Source organism: Macaca nemestrina, chromosome 7 (genome assembly GCF_043159975.1).
Source record: "Macaca nemestrina isolate mMacNem1 chromosome 7, mMacNem.hap1, whole genome shotgun sequence".
Classification (NCBI taxonomy): Eukaryota; Metazoa; Chordata; class Mammalia; order Primates; family Cercopithecidae; genus Macaca; species Macaca nemestrina.
In genome coordinates, this window is record NC_092131.1 from 155,851,719 (window position 1) to 155,870,130 (window position 18,412).

Sequence of the window (18,412 nt, forward strand, 5' to 3'; positions counted from 1 at the left end):
AGCCTGGGTGATGAAGTGAGAGACTCTGTCTCAAAAAAAAAAAAAAAAAAAAAGCCATGTATTAATAGATATTATCATTTTTATTCTAATGTAAGATTTCTTTTACCCCAGATTACTATCTTCTCAGTCAATGCAGCTTATTGTGAGTGGCCCCTCAATTTAAGCATACACGAAGATAAACTTTAAAGATGTTCCTATGAGATCCAACTGCATGAAAAATGCTTCCTTTTGTTACTGAGGCTTAATTCGAAGTTTATTCAGTGACACAATAGTAATTCCTAAACACCTAACCAACAGTTAGTGGCCACCAAGAATGAACATATAGTGATATTAGATATGATAGATCACTTTATGTGACCATATAGTGATATTAAACCGAAACAGCAAGCACCAACAGTAAAATAATTTACACCCACTTCTCAATTCTTAAAAAAGTACTGGCCTAGGAAATCTAAAAATCGAGGAATCGCTGCATATCATCTTAGTGAGAAATTTTACAGACTTAATTTCCTTTCTTTATAAATTGAAATGTTAGATTAAATCATCCTCCTGGGCTCTCAAAGCTCAGTGATTTTATTCTATTGTGTTCACAATGACACAGATTACCATTTGGATTGCCCTATCCAGCTTGCAAGTCTAGAAAAGTAAGACAAAGGAAAAAGAGACAGCCAAACTCAAAGTTTGTGAATCCGTTGAAAGGTATCCTTAGCTTTTAGGATAATCATCAAATAATCTTTTCTTAATTTTTCTGTTTTCAAAATGCTATGGGGCTGCTGTGCATATACAGTCGTAATCATTGTCTTCACTGTTGGTTTTCTAGGAAGAAATTTTCCTGAATTGGTGATTGGTTCATTGCATGGAGGTTTAAATAACTCCGATGTTTTTCATTGGGAGATGGCTTCTTGGCTCTTCCTTTTCTGCTAGTTTCTTGCATTCTCTGAGCATCTGGTCAACAAGTGCATATCAGTTATTGGAATGAAAAAAACTAATGACGTAGGATTTTTTTTTCTCTGTCACTTTGCAAGCCAGGAACCCCCAGCCAGTGACACTCCACCTGGGCCTCACTGGACCATGCCGGTGTGCCCCAGCTTGCCTGTGTTATAGAATGTACCTGAATTCAGCAGTTCCTGAGCTCTTATACCACACCCAAGAAGCATGAGGATACGTGGGACATTGAAGGATGAGGAGGGCAGAGAAGAATTTTATTGAATGACGAAAACAGCTTTCAATGGAGACAGGATGTGAGGTTTATCAAAGGTGGGAAAGTTCCCCATGTGGCTGGGTCCGGGGCCTTTTATGGACTCAGAATGGGGAGTGTGTGCTGATTAGTTTGTGAATATGCAAAAAAGGTTAAAGCAAAGACACCACTCAAAGGTGGACATGACAGTGTAGAAAACCAATGAGGAAAGGGGAGGTATATGTAAAATAGGTGAAGGGTGGGGATAAATCAGAGGAAAGTGCACTGAATAGGAAGACAAGTTATCAATCTGGTCCAAGGATTTCACTTGTAGCTTGACTTTCAGGCTTTCAACTGTCTTCAGCTTGGAGGCGGAGTTTTACCAGGGACCCACCCCATCTGCCTAGGCATTTGGCTGCCTTCTGCCACTTTCACTAAGAGCCATGCTAATAAAAGAATAATACATTTGCTGAATCCTAGGATTAAACTGATCACTCTGATTTATAGCCACGTACTTAGAGGGATATAGTAAAATTTTAGTAAACTTGCAGACAATGGTATCCCTCTGAGAGTCAAATTATAAGTTCAACATTTAGTGGATGAATCAGCCTATTCTCAGAAAGAGCAAAACTAGGATATATTCTCTAAAAGACATAATTTTTAAAACAAATCTAGCATTTAACACTATTGAAAGCATATTCTTTGCTTGAGATTTTAGATATATTATTCTCAAAATAACCTTTTGAATGAAAGGGTACTGTAATCTCTGTTTTTCTGATAAAAAACTGAAGCTCAAAGAGGATTTGTAATTTGTCCAAGGTCATTTGTCTGGCAGCATCAAAGTCAGGAATTAAATGTCACTTTGTTTCTACTCCTAAATTCATTTGCTCTTTTTGGTTGTTACAAGGGCTGTCAGAAAGGGGCAGTTTTGCCCCCAAAGGAAAGTGACAACAATGAGGCCTGATTTCTATGAATCTAGAAAAGGAAGAGCCAAATGGGCTCATGAGAGTTTATCAGGCTTTTTCACGGCCTCAATATCACTCAAGTTTATTCAATCTTCTTTGCACTGATCTTTTGCATTCCAACTCTGGACCTCCAAACTACAAGCCAAGCCCTTTTTCACATCATAGGCAAAAGTCATAAAACACTGTGTCCTTGGCATTCTTACTTTGTAGGGACCGATATTCATCCTGTAACTTCTTCCAGCCTTGGAATCTATTTCCCAGAAGGTTGCTCATCTTATCTGTGGCATCTTTTTTTATTGCTTTTTGGAACTGTTGCTAGTCTCTGCCCCTTTTGTCTTAACCTGAGCTTCAAGTCACAGTCATTCTTCAGATGACATGTACTTCCAACCACTGGAGAAACAACCCATTCTGACCCAAGTGTACCTAGACCAACCCCTGAGACTATACCCACAGCATCTCGTCCATGCTGCCAGACTCATCTTTCTTAAACGTAAATCCTATCTTGACCTCTAGGCCTGTATCCTCATTCGTAAAACAAGATGGTTGGACTAGATGATCTCTAAGATGACTTCATGCTCTAAAATTGCATAAAATCCTCTCATGTATAAGTGTGCATCTTATTCTAGTATTCTCTAAAGAGTGGGTGAGACACAAGCTATGCTCTTTTAACATGCTTTCTTTGCAGAAAAGTTTTAGAGAAAAAAACACTTTTCACTCAAGGTGTCAGTTATTAAAATCTGTCACAATATAATTTCAATATAGACTATTTAATCACAGAAGTTATTTTAAGTGACCTTGTCATTCCCACTCCATTTGATTTGTTATAATTTACATCCTTTGTACTAGCAAAGAGAAGTGTTTTTCTCTGAAGATGTTTCCTGAGCTTAGTGGACCCATGGGAAATGTAGAATTCCTTGTGAAATGCAAACACTGTTCAATTTTCTTTCCATTTTTAAGGTTACTGTTGTGACAGAACGCCCCGAAATCTTGCTGTTATGGCATTTTGTTTCAAGGAGTAATGGCTACAGGAAGATAATTTCAGAAGTGATATGAACATGATATCAAAGTTTCCCAGAAGCTGTCTGTCCTTCCTTGGGAGTGAAGTTATCCCACATTATCATCTCTCTTCAGCTGAGGATGTTCTCCCAGGAACCGTGCATTGTTGGATAGGCTTAAACTTACTCAACTTGGTACAGAGGACAGTTTACCATGAGCTGATTCAGGCATCCCAAGTAAGTATTTTTTAATAATTTATTTCATCCTAATGCCAGGGTTCTTCCTTAATTTATTATATACGATTCAGTCATAGCATAGAGCGAACATCAACTAGTCAATCTGATTAATAACCCTATGTTTTCATAGTTGACAAACCCAGCCCTCACACATGTGTGTATAACATTAACATATGTCTAGCTTTACTATATATAACATTAATAATATGAAGAATCATTTTCAATCACTTGACATAACCCATTTCCTAAATAGACTTGCTGAACATCCCCCTCATACAGAATTAAATTTGTGAATATAATTTTTAAGTATCATCATCTCTACCATCTGGATTAGGCATTACAAATTAAATTTTAGAGGATTGTGATGTCAGTATCTAAGAGATAACTTACGAAATTTAAAAATACTATATAAACAAGGGCTGGCTTAAAGAATAGGAAAAAATCAAGTCAGTTTTCAAAATTGTGTTTCCTTCCTCAAAATACCAGATTGCTTGGCTGAATGCAATATTTATCTTTATTTCATTGGTTTGCTTACTTTTGCTAAATTATTTTTTCTTGCCAATTCTATTTCCTCATCTCATGCTTGTTTCTTAACTCCTCAATGCCCTTTGTCCACCCCTTAGTCTGTTGTAATTCTATTTAATTGAACTAAAATACCGTCTTCTTTCTCAAGTTTCTCTTGCCAAAAGGTAGAAACTTCCCATGCTGTCATTCTTACTTTTTCGGTATTTACCACTTCCTAGTGACTTAGCTACTTTTATCATGTTTTGATATTTTCTCTCTCTAATTAGACTATAAATTCCTCAGACAGTCCCACTTCATATCCCACATAATACAAAGCACAATGGTTGTGTATCTGAGAGGTATCTAGAGAAATTGGCATATGCAAAGAGGTAGATATGGGAGCTGGAGGCTTATCCTACATTTTCTTAATGCAATCACATCAACCAATTGTATTAGGTGCTGAACTCTAGGGTCTTAAAAATAATGAAGAGGCCTATTATTTAGGTCCACTGAGTAAAGACAAACTTCTAGACCCAAATGAGAATATTCATACTGCTCACGTTAAATCTTTTATGGGTCCCCTTATCTTGCCCAACCTTATTTAGCCTGATGCCATCAAAAGTGGAATCTCACTTAGCATTAGTTTATTTAATCTAAGGCACATTCATATCAAGAAGGGGTCAACTGTGATGAGAAACAATCTTGCTAGCATTAGTAATTAAAACATTACTATGGTGAGGGTTTCAGGGTTTTCAGATTAACGTAACATAGTTAACTTTGCAGAGTTTACTCTGGTGCACATTTACAAACAAACTTGGCTTTTTTTTCCCCTTCTTTTCTCATTTCCTAAAACATATTAACCTCAAATAAGACTTCATGAAATTTCCTAAAGAAATTTCTGAGCACATAGTATGTGCTCAGTAATATGCAGTTATTAATTAATTTACACTATTTTTCCTGTTATTTTTTACATATGCATTCAATAATTCCTATACTAGTCACTTGGTACAAATGAGGGGAGTGGCCAAGATGGCCGACTAAAAGCAGCTAATGTGTGTGGCTCTCATGGAGAGGAAGGGAAGGGACGGGTAAATACACCTTCAACGGAAACATCCATTGAGACTCGCACTGGGGCTAATCAAGGAAACAGCTTGATCCATGGAGAACAGAGAAAAGCAAGACAAGACAATGGCCGACCTAGGGGTGACATGGAGCCAAGGGAAGCTCCCCCCCGACACAGGGAAGTGGTGAGTGAATGTGTGACCCCAGGATCCCAGGCTTCTCCCACGGATCTTTGCAATCCTCAGGTCAGGGGATCCCTTTGTGAACCCACTCCACAAGGGCCTTGAGTCTGACATACAGAGCCGCATGGAGTCTCAGCAGAGCAGCAGCTCAGGTACGTGCAGAAACCCAGGAGTTCTAGATTCAGAAACCTAGGAGTTCTAGTTCCAGGCATCCTGGCAAAAGTAGCTGCAACTACAGCAAGGTGAGAGGTTAGATCCTGGTACATACCCCTAGGAAACAGGCTGAATCCAGAGGGTTGAGCAGCAAAGGTCTGCAGGCACCACTTCCACGGCACCTCACAGGATGAGACCACTGGCTTGGAATTCCAGCTAGCAAACCAGTGTTGCGCCTCTCTGGGATGGAGCTCCCAGTGGGAGCGATGAGTTGCCATCTCTGCTGTTTGTACAAGTTAGCCATTACAACCTTGGGCTTCGGAGAGTCCAAACCAACCAGGGGTGAAAGGAATCTCCCAGCACAGCACAGCTGCTCTATCACAGCTGCTCTATAGCAGTCTGTTCTACATGGTCAGACTGCTTCTTTAAGTCGGCCCTTAATCCTATTCCTCCTCACCGGGAAGGACCTCCAAACTGGGGCATCCAGCTACCCCTACCAGTGTTCTCCAGCCAACAGGGATCTGAATTCCTCCCTGGACAGAACTCCCAGAGGGAGGGGAAGGCTGTTTAGGCAACTTAGCCATTTCAGCCTTCAGGCTTCAGAGTGTCCAAGGCAACTGTGGGCTGAAGCAGACCCCCAGCATAGCACAGCTGCAAAAATTTGGCCAGGCTACTTTTTTAAGGCAGTCCCCAATCCCATTCCTCCTCACTGAGTGAGACCTCCCAACTAGGGTCTCCAGCCACCTCCTACAGGTACAGAAAATTGAGATGGGACTTCTACCTATTTTATGAGGCGAGCAGCATCCTGATACCAAAACCTGGCAGATAGGTATCTATCTGAAAAGAAAACTTCAGGTAAATATTCTTGATGAACATCAGTACAAAAATCCTCAACAAAATTCTGGCAAACCAAATTCAGCAGCACATCAAAAAGATTATGCACCACGATCTATTAGGTTTTATTCCTGGGATGCAAGGCTGGTTCAACACACACAAATCAATAATGTGATTCATCACATAAGCAGAACTAAAGACAAAAGCCACATGATTATCTCAATAGATGCAGAGAGGGCTTTTGATAAAATTCAATGTCCATTTATGGAAAAACTCCCAATAAACTAGGTACTGAAGGAGCATACCTCAGAATAATAAGAGTCACATATGACAAACGCACAGCCACTATCATACTGAATGGGCAAACGCTGGAAGCATTCCCTTTGAAAACAGGTACAGGACAAGGTTGTCCTTTCTCACCACTCCTATTCAACATAGTATTGGAAGTTCTGGCCAGGGCAATCAGGCAAGATAAAGAAATAAAGGTCATCCAAATAGGAAGAGAGAAAGATAAACTATCCATCCCTGTTTGTAGATGGCATGATCCTGTGTCTAGAAAACCCCATCATTACAGCCCAAAAGCTGCTTCTTCTTCTTGAGATGGAGTCTCACTCTTTTGCCCAGACTGTAGTGCAATGGAGTGATCTTGGCTCACCACAACCTCTTCCTCATGGATTCAAGTGATTCTCCTGCCTCAGCCTCCTGAAAGCTTCTTAAGGAGATAAACAACTTCAACAATGTCTCAGGATACAAAATCAATGTGCAAAAATCACTAGCATTTGGCCAGGCGTGGTGGCTCACGCCTGTAATCCCAGCACTTTGGGAGGCCGAGGTGGGCAGATCACCTGAGGTCGGGAGTTCAAGATTAGCCTGGTCAACATGGCAAAACCCTGTTTCCACTAAAAATACAAAAAATTAGCTGGACATGGTGATAAAGAAAACGTAGACTGATAAAGAAAATGTGGTACATATATACCATGGAATATTATGCAGCCATAACAAAAGAATGAGATCATGTCCTTTGCTGGGACATGAATGGAGCTGGAAGTCATTATCTTTAGCAAGCTAAGATGGGCAAAAAATCAAATACTGCATGTTCTCACTTATAAGTGGAGTAAACGATGAGAACAAATGGACACGCAGAGGGCAACAATACACTGGGGTCTACATGAGGTTGGAGGATGGGAGGAGGGAGAGTATCAAGAATAATAACTAACGAGTACAAGGCTTAATACATGGGTGATAAATAATCTGTACCACAAAAGTTTTTCTATGTAACAGACACAGATTTACCTATGTAACAAACCTGCACACGTACCCCTGAACTAAAAATAAAAGTTAAAAAAAATAGAATGGATTCCTGACTTTGAAAAGATTATAGTCTAAAAAAGAGGAAAATGATTACATAAGTAATAGCAATTCAAACTTCTAATAACAAGTCTTTAAAAAGACAAAACACATCTATTTTTTCTTTAAACCTTTATCAAGATTTCACATAAAAACTGCATTAAATTTATAATTTGATAAGTTTTGATATATATTTATGAATCCATGAAACTATCTCCATAATCAACATAACACACTCATATTCCCAAAAGTTGCCAGCTGTTTCTTTGTTAGCGTTTCCTCCCACCCTTTCAAACCCCATTTATCCTACAGGCAACCAATGATCTGATTTCTGATGCTACAGATTACTATTTTCCAAAATGTTATATAAATACAATTATGAAGTAGGTATTCTAGCATCTTTCAGTCAGCATAATGATTTTTGGATTTATTCACATTGTAGCATATGGAGTTCATTTATTTTTATTAATAAGCAATATTTCTTGTATGGGTATGCTTGAATTTATTTACCTGTTGGTGAACATTTGTGTGAAGTTTTTAGCTATTACAAAAAAACAACATTTATGAACTCATTTTTTGTACATAAATATGCTTTCATGTGTTTTGGATAACTACTTAGAAATACATTGGCTAGGTTATATGATTCACTTTTAAGAACTCCCAAACTTATTAAATAGGGAATCCTTTCCCCATTTCTTGTTTCTCTCAGGTTTGTCAAAGATCAGATGGCTGTAGATGTGTGGTATTATTTCTGAGGACCCTGTTCTGTTCCATTGGTCTATATCTCTGTTTTGGTACCAGTACCATGCTGTTTTGGTTACTGTAGCCTTGTAGTATAGTTTGAAGTCAGGTAGCGTGATGCCTCCAGCTTTGTTCTTTTGACTTAGGATTGTCTTGGAGATGTGGGCTCTTTTTTGGTTCCATATGAACTTTAAAGCAGTTTTTTCCAATTCTGTGAAGAAACTCATTGGTAGCTTGATGGGGATGGCATTGAATCTATAAATAACCTTGGGCAGTATGGCCATTTTCACGATATTGATTCTTCCTATCCATGAGCATGGTATGTTCTTCCATTTGTTTGTGTCCTCTTTGATTTCACTGAGCAGTGGTTTGTAGTTCTCCTTGAAGAGGTCTTTTACATCCCTTGTAAGTTGGATTCCTAGGTATTTGATTCTCTTTGAAGCAATTGTGAATGGAAGTTCATTCATGATTTGGCTCTCTGTTTGTCTGTTACTGGTGTATAAGAATGCTTGTGATTTTTGCACATTAATTTTGTATCCTGAGACTTTGCTGAAGTTGCTTATCAGCTTAAGGAGATTTTGGGCTGAGACAATGGGGTTTTCTAAATATACAATCATGTCATCTGCAAAGAGGGACAATTTGACTACTTCTTTTCCTAACTGAATACCTTTATTTCTTTCTCTTGCCTGATTGCCCTAGCCAGAACTTCCAACACTATGTTGAATAGGAGTGGTGAGAGAGGGCATCCCTGTCTTGTGCCAGTTTTCAAAGGGAATTTTTCCAGTTTTTGCCCATTCAGTATATTGGCTGTGGGTTTGTCATAAATAGCTGTTATTATTTTGAGGTACGTTCCATCAATACCGAATTTATTGAGCGTTTTTAGCATGAAGGGCTGTTGAATTTTGTCAAAAGTCTTTTCTGCATCTATTGAGATAATCAATAGATTATCTTTGGTTCTGTCTTTGGTTCTGTTTATATGCTGGATTATGTTGATTGATTTGCGAATGTTGAACCAGCCTTGCATCCCAGGGATGAAGCCCACTTGATCATGGTGGATAAGCTTTTTGATGTGTTGCTGAATCCGGTTTGCCAGTATTTTATTGAGGATTTTTGCATCGATTTTCATCAGGGATATTGGTATAAATGGTGCTGGGAAAATTGGCTAGCCATAAGTAGAAAGCTGAAACTGGATCCTTTCCTTACTCCTTATATGAAAATTAATTCAAGATGGATTAGAGACTTAAATGTTAGACCTAATACCATAAAAACCCTAGAGGAAAACCTAGGTAGTACCATTCAGGACATAGGCATGGGCAAAGACTTCATGTCTAAAACACCAAAAGCAACGGCAGCAAAAGCCAAAATTGACAAATGGGATCTCATTAAACTAAAGAGCTTCTGCACAGCAAAAGAAACTACCATCAGAGTGAACAGGCAACCTACAGAATGGGAGAATATTTTTGCAATCTACTCATCTGACAAAGGGCTAATATCCAGAACCTACAAAGAACTCCAACAAATTTACAAGAAAAAAACAAACAACTCCATCAAAAAGTGGGCAAAGGATATGAACAGACATTTCTCAAAAGAAGACATTCAGACAGCCAACAGACACATGAAAAAATGCTCATCATCACTGGCCATCAGAGAAATGCAAATCAAAACCACAATGAGATACCATCTCACACCAGTTAGAATGGCGATCATTCAAAAGTCAGGAAACAACAGGTGCTGGAGAGGATGTGGAGAAATAGGAACACTTTTACACTGTTGGTGGGATTGTAAACTAGTTCAACCATTATGGAAAACAGTATGGCGATTCCTCAAGGATCTAGAACTAGATGTACCATATGACCCAGCCATCCCATTACTGGGTATATACCCAAAGGATTATAAATCATGCTGCTATAAAGACACATGCACACGTATGTTTATTGCGGCACTATTCACAATAGCAAAGACTTGGAATCAACCCAAATGTCCATCAGTGACAGACTGGATTAAGAAAATGTGGCACATATACACCATGGAATACTATGCAGCCATAAAAAAGGATAAGTTTGTGTCCTTTGTAGGGACATGGATGCAGCTGGAAACCATCATTCTTAGCAAACTATCACAAGAACAGAAAACCAAACACCGCATGTTCTCACTCATAGGTGGAAACTGAACAATGAGATCACTTGGACTCGGGAAGGGGAACATCACACACCGGGGCCTATCATGGGGAGGGGGGAGGGGGGAGGGATTGCATTGGGAGTTATACCTGATGTAAATGATGAGTTGATGGGTGCTGACGAGTTGATGGGTGCAGCACATCAACATGGCACAAGTATACATATGTAACAAACCTGCACGTTATGCACATGTACCCTAGAACTTAAAGTATACTACTACTAATAAATAAATAAATAAATAAATAAGAACTCCCAAACTTTTTCAAAGTGGTTGTACCATTTCACAAACCCACCAGCAGTATATGAGAGTTGCTCTAGCTGGTCCGTGTTTCTAATTTTAGCCATTCTGGTAGGAGTATACTAATAGCTTCTTTTATTTTGTGTTTCTCTAATGAATAATAATGCCAAGCAAATTTACATGTACTTATTGGCCATCTGTACATCTTTTTTGGCGAAGTGTCTGAGCAAATCTTTTGCCAATCTTAAAATTGGCTTATTGTTTGTGTTCTTATGAGCTGTAAAAGTTCTTCATATATTCTAGATATAGATCCTTGTCTGGATGTACATTTTGCAAATGTTTTTCCAGTCTGTGAAATGCTTTTCATTTTCTTGTCAGTGTCATTATGTGTCTATAGCTGAACACTTTATTCTGTTCCAATGAACTATCATCTATTTTTACATTAGGGTCTGGATCACTATAGTTTTTTTTTTTTTTTTTTTTTTTTTGGAGACGGAATCTCACTCTGTTGCCCAGGCTGGACTGCGGTGGCACAGGCTCGGCTCACTTCAAGCTCCACCTCCTTGGTTCACGCCATTCTCCTGCCTCAGCCTCCCAAGTAGCTGGGACTACAGGCACCTGCCACCACATCCGGCTAATTTTTTGTATTTTTCACCATAGTTTTATAATAAATCTTGAAATCATGAAGTATAAGTCCCCTAAATTTGGTCTTCTCTTCCAGTTATTTTGGCTACTTTAAGCAGTTTCTTTTGATGCACATTTTAGAATTTCTCAATTTCTACCAAAGAAAAAGCCTGAATGAATTTTTATTGCAATTGCATTGAATAGACAGACATATTTTTAGGTTGGGCTTTCTGGTTTTTTGTTGTTGTTGTTTTCTTAGTGTTGAGGTCTAAGAGTTATTTGTATACTTTGGATACAAGCTCTATATCAGTTATGTGGTGTAAAACATTTTCTGTTAGTCTGTGTCTTGCTTTTTGATTCTCTTAACAGCCACTTTTGCAGAATAGAATTTTTTCAAGTTTTGATAAAGTATAATTTACCAATTTTTTTCCCATGGATCATGCTTTTGGTGTTATACCTTAAAAAAAAAAAAAAAAAAAAAAAAAAAAAAGCTTTGCCAAACTCAAGGTCATGTAGATTTTCTCCCATGTTTTCTCCTAAAAGTCTATTTGTTTGGTTGTTGTTTTGAAATAGGGTCTCACTCTGTCACCTATGCTGGAGTACAGTGGTGCCATGATAGCTCACTGCAACCTCAAACTCCTTGGCTCAAGCAATCTTCCCACTTTAGCCTCACAAGTAATTGGGACTACAGATGTGGGCCACCACATCTGGCTATTATTTTGTATTTTTTGTGGAGACAGAGTCTCCATATGTTGCTCAGGCTTGTCTCAAGTTCCTGGTCTCAAGTTACCCTCTCATCTTGGCCTCTCAAAGTATTGGGATTGCAGGCATGAGCCACTGCATCTGCCCTCTAAAAGTTTTACAGTACTGCATTTTATATTTAGATTACTGACTGCATCTGCCCTCTAAAAGTTTTATAGTACTGCATTTTGTATTTAGATTACTGATCATATTTTGAGTTATTTTATGAAATATTTAAGTCTGTTGAATTTTTTTCTTTTTTTTTCTTTTCTGCATTTGGACATCCAATTGTTTAACAGCATTTGTTGAAAAATGAACTGCCTTTGTTCCTTTGTCAAATATCCATTGTATTTGTATGGGTCTATTTCTGGGCACTCTATCAAATTCCATTGATCTATGGTCTATTTTTTGACAATACCTCTCTGCTTGATAACTGTACAACTTTATAGTAAAATGTGAAGTGTCAGTCCTCCAACTTTGAAATTGACTCTAAATTTCAATTTCACAATATCCATAAAATAGGATTTTGCCAGGATTTTGATTGGTATTACCATGATAAATTCCTATTAATGTAAGGGGTTGCCTTAATTGATTTTTAAATATAATACTAGTTTTGCATAACTGGAATAAATCCCACTTGGTCCTGGTAAATAATTGTACATTGTTGGATTTGGTTCGCTGAGGATTTTTCCATCTGTGATCATGAGAGAAACTGGTCTATAGTTTGTTTTAATTGTAATGTCTCTATCTGGTTTTGGTTTTATGGTAATGCTTGTTTCATAGCAATGAGGTAAGAGATGCTCCTTCTGCTTCTATTTTCTTGAGGAGATTGAAGAGAATTCATATCAATTCTTCCTTAAACCTTTGGTAAAATTCGCCAGTGAAACCATCTGGGCCTGGTGTTTTCTTTCTTGAATTATTGTTCCATTTCTTTAACAGACACAGACTTATTCAGATTCTATAATCCTCTCTGTGGGATTTGGGGTAGTGTCTTTTAAGGAATTGGAATATTCTATTCATCACATTTGTGGCATGGAGTTTTTCATAATAACGCTTTATCATCCTTTTGATGTCTATGGGATCAACAGGAATGACCCCTTTTTCTTTCTAATATTAGTAATTTGTATGTTCCCTCTTTGTGTTTGTTTTGGTTTGGTGGTTAATCTGGCTAGAATTCAACCAAGTTTTCTTTTTTTTGAGACCGAGTCTCGTTCTGTCGCCCAGGCTGGAGTGCAGTGGCACCATCTCGGCTCACTGCAAGCTCTGCCTCCCGGGTTCACACCATTCTCCTGCCTCAGCCTCCTGAGTAACTGGAACTACATGTGTATGCCACCACACCTGGCTAATTTTTTTGTATTTTTAGTAGAGACAGGGTTTCACCGTGTTAGCCAGGATGTTCTCGATCTCCTGACGTCGTGATCCGCTGCCCGCCTTGGCCTCCCAAAGTGCTGGGATTACAGGCGTGAGCCACCGCGCCCAGCCCAAGTTTATTTACCTTTTTAAAGAACCAACATTTGGTTTTATTGATTTACTCCAAAGTTTCTGTTTTTAATTTCACTGATTTCTGCTCTAATTACTATAAATTCTTTTCTTCTGCTTCTTTTAGGCCTAAATTTCTTTTCTTTCTCTGGTCTCCTCAAATAAAAGTTAGACATGATCTATAAATTATTTAAATAGGGTTGTAGAAGTCTGCAAGTAAAATAGTGGATTTGTCTATTTCTCTGCATTCTATACACTTTTGCTTCACATATTTTGATTCATTGTTATTTGGCACAAACACATTAAGGGTTGTTATGTCTCCTTAGATAATTGACCCCTTTATATTATCCTGTCTATGTTACCCTTTTTATTCTTGATAATTTTTTTTTTCTGAAGTCTGCTTTGTCTGAAATTAATATAGCTACTCCAGCCTTCTTCTGATTAGTGCTAGTGGGATATATCTTTCTCCATCCCTTTACTTTTAATGTATCTGTGTATTTATATTTAAAGCACATTATAGACAACATATAGTTGGATTTAATTTTTAGATCTACTCTGACAATTTCTATTTTGTAACATATTTAGACCTCCACATTTACAGTTATTATTTTTATAGAGTTGGTTTATCTACCATATTTGTAACTGATTTCTATTTGTTATATTTTTTGTTTCTTTTTTTCTCCTCCTTCTTGTCTGCCTTTTCTGGCTTATAACTGATCATATTACATGAGTCCATTTTCTCTCCTCTGTTAGCATATAAAACACAAACATACACACACACACACACACACCCCATTTGTGATTGCCATGGAGTTTGCTATATACATATACAAAGCATTGAAGTTCACTCTCAAGTAACATTACAGAGCTTCACACAAAGGATGGAAGGAAGGAGTTGGGAATACACTATTGTAAGGTAACTGCACTTATAATAGTGCATTCCCAAATCCTTCCTTCCATCGTTTACTGTTACATAAATGAGTCAAAAATAATGTCTCTGTATTGCTCCCCAGATTGCTTCTTTCTTCCCTGCATGCTGAGACCCATTCGCTGAAAGGCCCACCAGGGCCAAACACAAATTTTTACATATCCAGTTCTTTTTAAAAGAGCTCAAACAAGCAGATTTCTAGTCATTGAGAGACTGCTTGCATTGCATATCCAATGAAACTTCACCTCACATTTGCTAGCCACTGACAAAAGCAAGCCTGTGGTTACAGGACCGCAAGCCGCCAGGCACTTTGAAGTTTTCTGACCTAGAGAATCCCTTCCTTGTTGCTGTGCGACATCACCTGGATCATAAGTTTTCTCTCCATTTTTCCTCTCCTCAAAATGTTTCCTTGTTCTTCTCCCCTTCTGAGTAGCCACCCCCATGCTGTAATCTCTGGACAGATTCCTGCTGTAAAAGATCTCCGCAACAAGCAACCCCATTAAAGCTTTTGTGTGCTATCGTCCTCATGGTAATACAGGTTTCCTAGATCATCCCCCACGTTAGTTGAATCCCTTATATTTTGCATTGCTGTCATTCATTCCACTTATCCATATTCCATAATCACCTAATATATTGTTACTATTATTACTTTGAACAGTTATGTATTAGATGAATTAAGAATTTTAAAAAGAAAAGATTTTATTTTACCTTTATTCGTTCTTAGATGCCCTTTTATGTAAATTTCTTTCTAATCTATATCATTTCCCTTCTCTCTGAAGAACTTTTAATATTTCTTACAGAAAAGTTCTGTTGACAATGAATTTCCTCATCTTTTTGTTCATCTGATAAAGATTTTATTTCTCCTTCACTTTTGAAAGATAATTTTGTTGAATATGGGATTCTATATTGATATGTCTCTCTTTCGGTAATTTAAATATTTTACTCTCTTCTCTTTTTTCTTGCATGATTTCTGAAAAGAAGTCTGATATAATTCTTTTTTTTCTGAGACGGAGTTTTGCTCTTGTTGCCCAGGCTGCAGTACAATGGCACGATCTTGGCTCACCGCAACCTCCACCTCCCAGGTTCAAGTGATTCTCCTGCCTCAGCCTCCTGAGTAGCTGGGATTACAGGCATGCATCACCGCACCTGGCTAATTTTGTATTTTTAGTAGAGACGGGGTTTCTCCATGTTGGTCAGGCTGGTCTCGAACTCATGACCTCAGATGATCCGCCCCCCTCGGCATCCCAGAGTGCTGGGATTACAGGCGTGAGCCACCGCGCCCGGCTTATAATTCTTATCTTTCTTCTTCTATAGTTAAGGTGCACATCTGCCTGCTTTTAAGATTTTCTTTTTTCTTTAGTTTTCTACATTTTAATACAATAGACTTAGGTGTAAAATTGGGAGGTTTTATCCTGGTTTGTGCTTTCTAAGCTTAAGTCTCTACTGACATATCTTCAAGCTCACTTCTTCTTTCTTTGGCCAGGTATAGTTTACTGATAATCCCACCAAAATATGTCTATTACAGTGCTTTTCTTAAATTTCTAACATTTTCTTTTGATTTTTTCTTAGTATTTTTAGCTCTCTCTTTACATTACTCATCTGTTCTCACATGTTCTCTATTTTACCATTATAGTTCTGAACATATCAATCGGAGTTATTTTAAATTCTGTCTGTTATCCTTCTTAGTCTTTTGGCTAAGATCAAGTGAAATTCTGTCTGATAATTCCAAAATCCATGCCATATCTGAGTCTGGATGTGATACTTATCTCTTCATATTATGTTTTTGCTTGCTTTTTAGCACACTTCATAATTTTTCACTTGAAAACCATTTAGTATGTATCATGTAATATGATCCAAGGTAAATAGGCCTTTAGTGACAGGTCTTATGCTTATCTGGCTAGGAGACAGGCCTTGTTTAATGTTTGCTATAGTTGCAGATGCCAGAGCCTTCAATTTCCTCTTGTGTTCTTGTATACTGGCTCCTATTCTGTCTGTGGGTTTCCCTAAAAATGCTCTTAAATACAAGTCTGAGCCTTGCAGTTCTTTCAGTGTCATCCATTGTTATTTTATTTTATTTTAATTAATTAATTTATTTAGAAAAGGAGTTTCACTCTTATTGCACAGGCTGGACTGCAATGGCATGATCTCGGTTCACTGCAACCTCCAATGCCCGGGTTCCAGCAGTTCTCGTGCCTCAGCCTCCCGAGTGCTGGGATTACAGGTGTGAGCCACCACACCCGGTTCATCCGTTGTTATTTTATATGGGAGACTTGTTGTGATGGTAAGGTATGGAGAAGGGGAAGCAGTCTGTCCTCCTATGATTGAGTCTCAGTCTTTAAGTGGGACTGTGTCACTAGTGTGATCTTCACAAGTGTTTCTCAGCTTCCCCCCTCCTCCCTTAGGTATGAGAGAAACACTTACAGAAGGCTGAAGTTGTGTAATTTCTATTCCTCCACCTCAGATAATGTTCTGGTAAAGTCTTTTCTCTTGCTGAGCAGACCTTTATACTAAAGTATTATGGCCATATTTCAAAAGTTTTGCTTCTTCCCTCCCCTGCCAGAAACATGAAGGTTTTTCGTGACTCTTCATCATGAGTACCTCCAAGTAAAATCCACAAAAATGCAGGCTTCCCAGATGTTTCTCACTCTCAGACTAGACCATATTCAGCCTCTAGGGATTCATCAAAGTTAGTATTTTTAGTGTTCCTATCAGTTTAGGGCTCCAGTAGCTTCTGTTCCATTTAGGCTGTGACTCCCTGTGTTTACCTGTGTTCACCTCCAGAGTTCTGGCGGCAGTTTGCCTTGAGGCCTCCATTATCTCATGGGTCCAAGAAAATCCATTGATTTTCATTTTGTTCAGCTTTTTCCTGTTGAAAGCTCAGGAATAAAAGTTTCCAACCTCTTTATTTGTCAAAACTGAAAATAAAAGTCCCCTTGATTTGTTTTTGAATGTTAAAACAATCTTGCATTTCAGGGATAAAGCCCATTTATTTATGATGCAGTATCATTTTTATATATTGCAGGATTGGATTTGTGAATAATTTTTGCATTTATGTTCATAACAGAGACTAGCTCGTAGTTTCCTTTTCTTGTAATGTTACCTCTTGTCTTGATATCATGGTAATATTGGCTTCACAGAATCAGTTGAAAAGTATGATCACTTCAATTTTCTGAAGAGTTTCTATGGAATCAGTATTATTTCCTCCTGAAATGTTTTATAGAATTCACCAATGAAGCCATCTCAGTTTGGAGTTCTTTGTAGGAAGTGCTTAGCTATAAATTCAATTACTTTCCTACATATAAGGCTATCCAAGTAATCTATTTCTTCATGAATATGCTTTGATAGTGTGTATCTTTCAGTAAAGTCCATTTCATTAAAGTTGTTGAACTTATTGGCATGAAGTTGTTCGCAATCATTTATTATTGTTATGGAATCTTTACAAATATTAGCCTTTATTTTTTCATACTGGTAAATTTGTTCCCTCTCTCCCTTCTCTCTCTGTCTCTCTCTCTCTCATTTGCTTCCTGATATGCCTGGCTGGAGATTTATCGTTATATTGAAATTCACAAAGACCCAGCTTTTGGTTTCATTGATTTTTATCTACTATATTTTTTTGCTTACTTTTTTTATTTCTTTCTTTTGCATACATTGAGTTTAATTTTCTCTTTTTTTTTCTTTCTATTATCATTAGGTGGAAGCAGAAGCCATTGATTTGAGACCTTTCTCCTTTTCTATACAGGTAGTTAGTGCTATAAATTTCTGTTTTACTTTGGGTGTCTTGTAAACATTTTAATATAATATGTTGTCATTTTCTTTCAGTTCAAAATACTTTGTAAGTCCTCTTTTATTTTAAGTAGGAGATATTTACAAGTATTTAATATCATTTCCAAATAGCTTATATCACACAGACCTCTTTGATATTGATTTCTAATTTAATTCCTTTGGAGTCAGAGAATAGAGTTTGTATGATTTGAATTATTTAAATTTATCGAGACTTGTTTTATGACCCAGAACAAGGTTTATCTAGG

General features: G+C 37.7%; 1 long non-coding RNA gene across 1 annotated transcript in view; it reads left to right on the plus strand.

The window, feature by feature from the left end:
* Positions 1-18,412, plus strand: part of LOC105490915 (uncharacterized) — a 42,740-nt gene that overhangs the window by 13,599 nt on the left and 10,729 nt on the right. The window contains exon 3 of the long non-coding RNA XR_011606078.1: positions 3,100-3,374. This is a non-coding gene — a long non-coding RNA (uncharacterized lncRNA). The remainder of the gene's footprint in view (positions 1-3,099; positions 3,375-18,412) is intronic.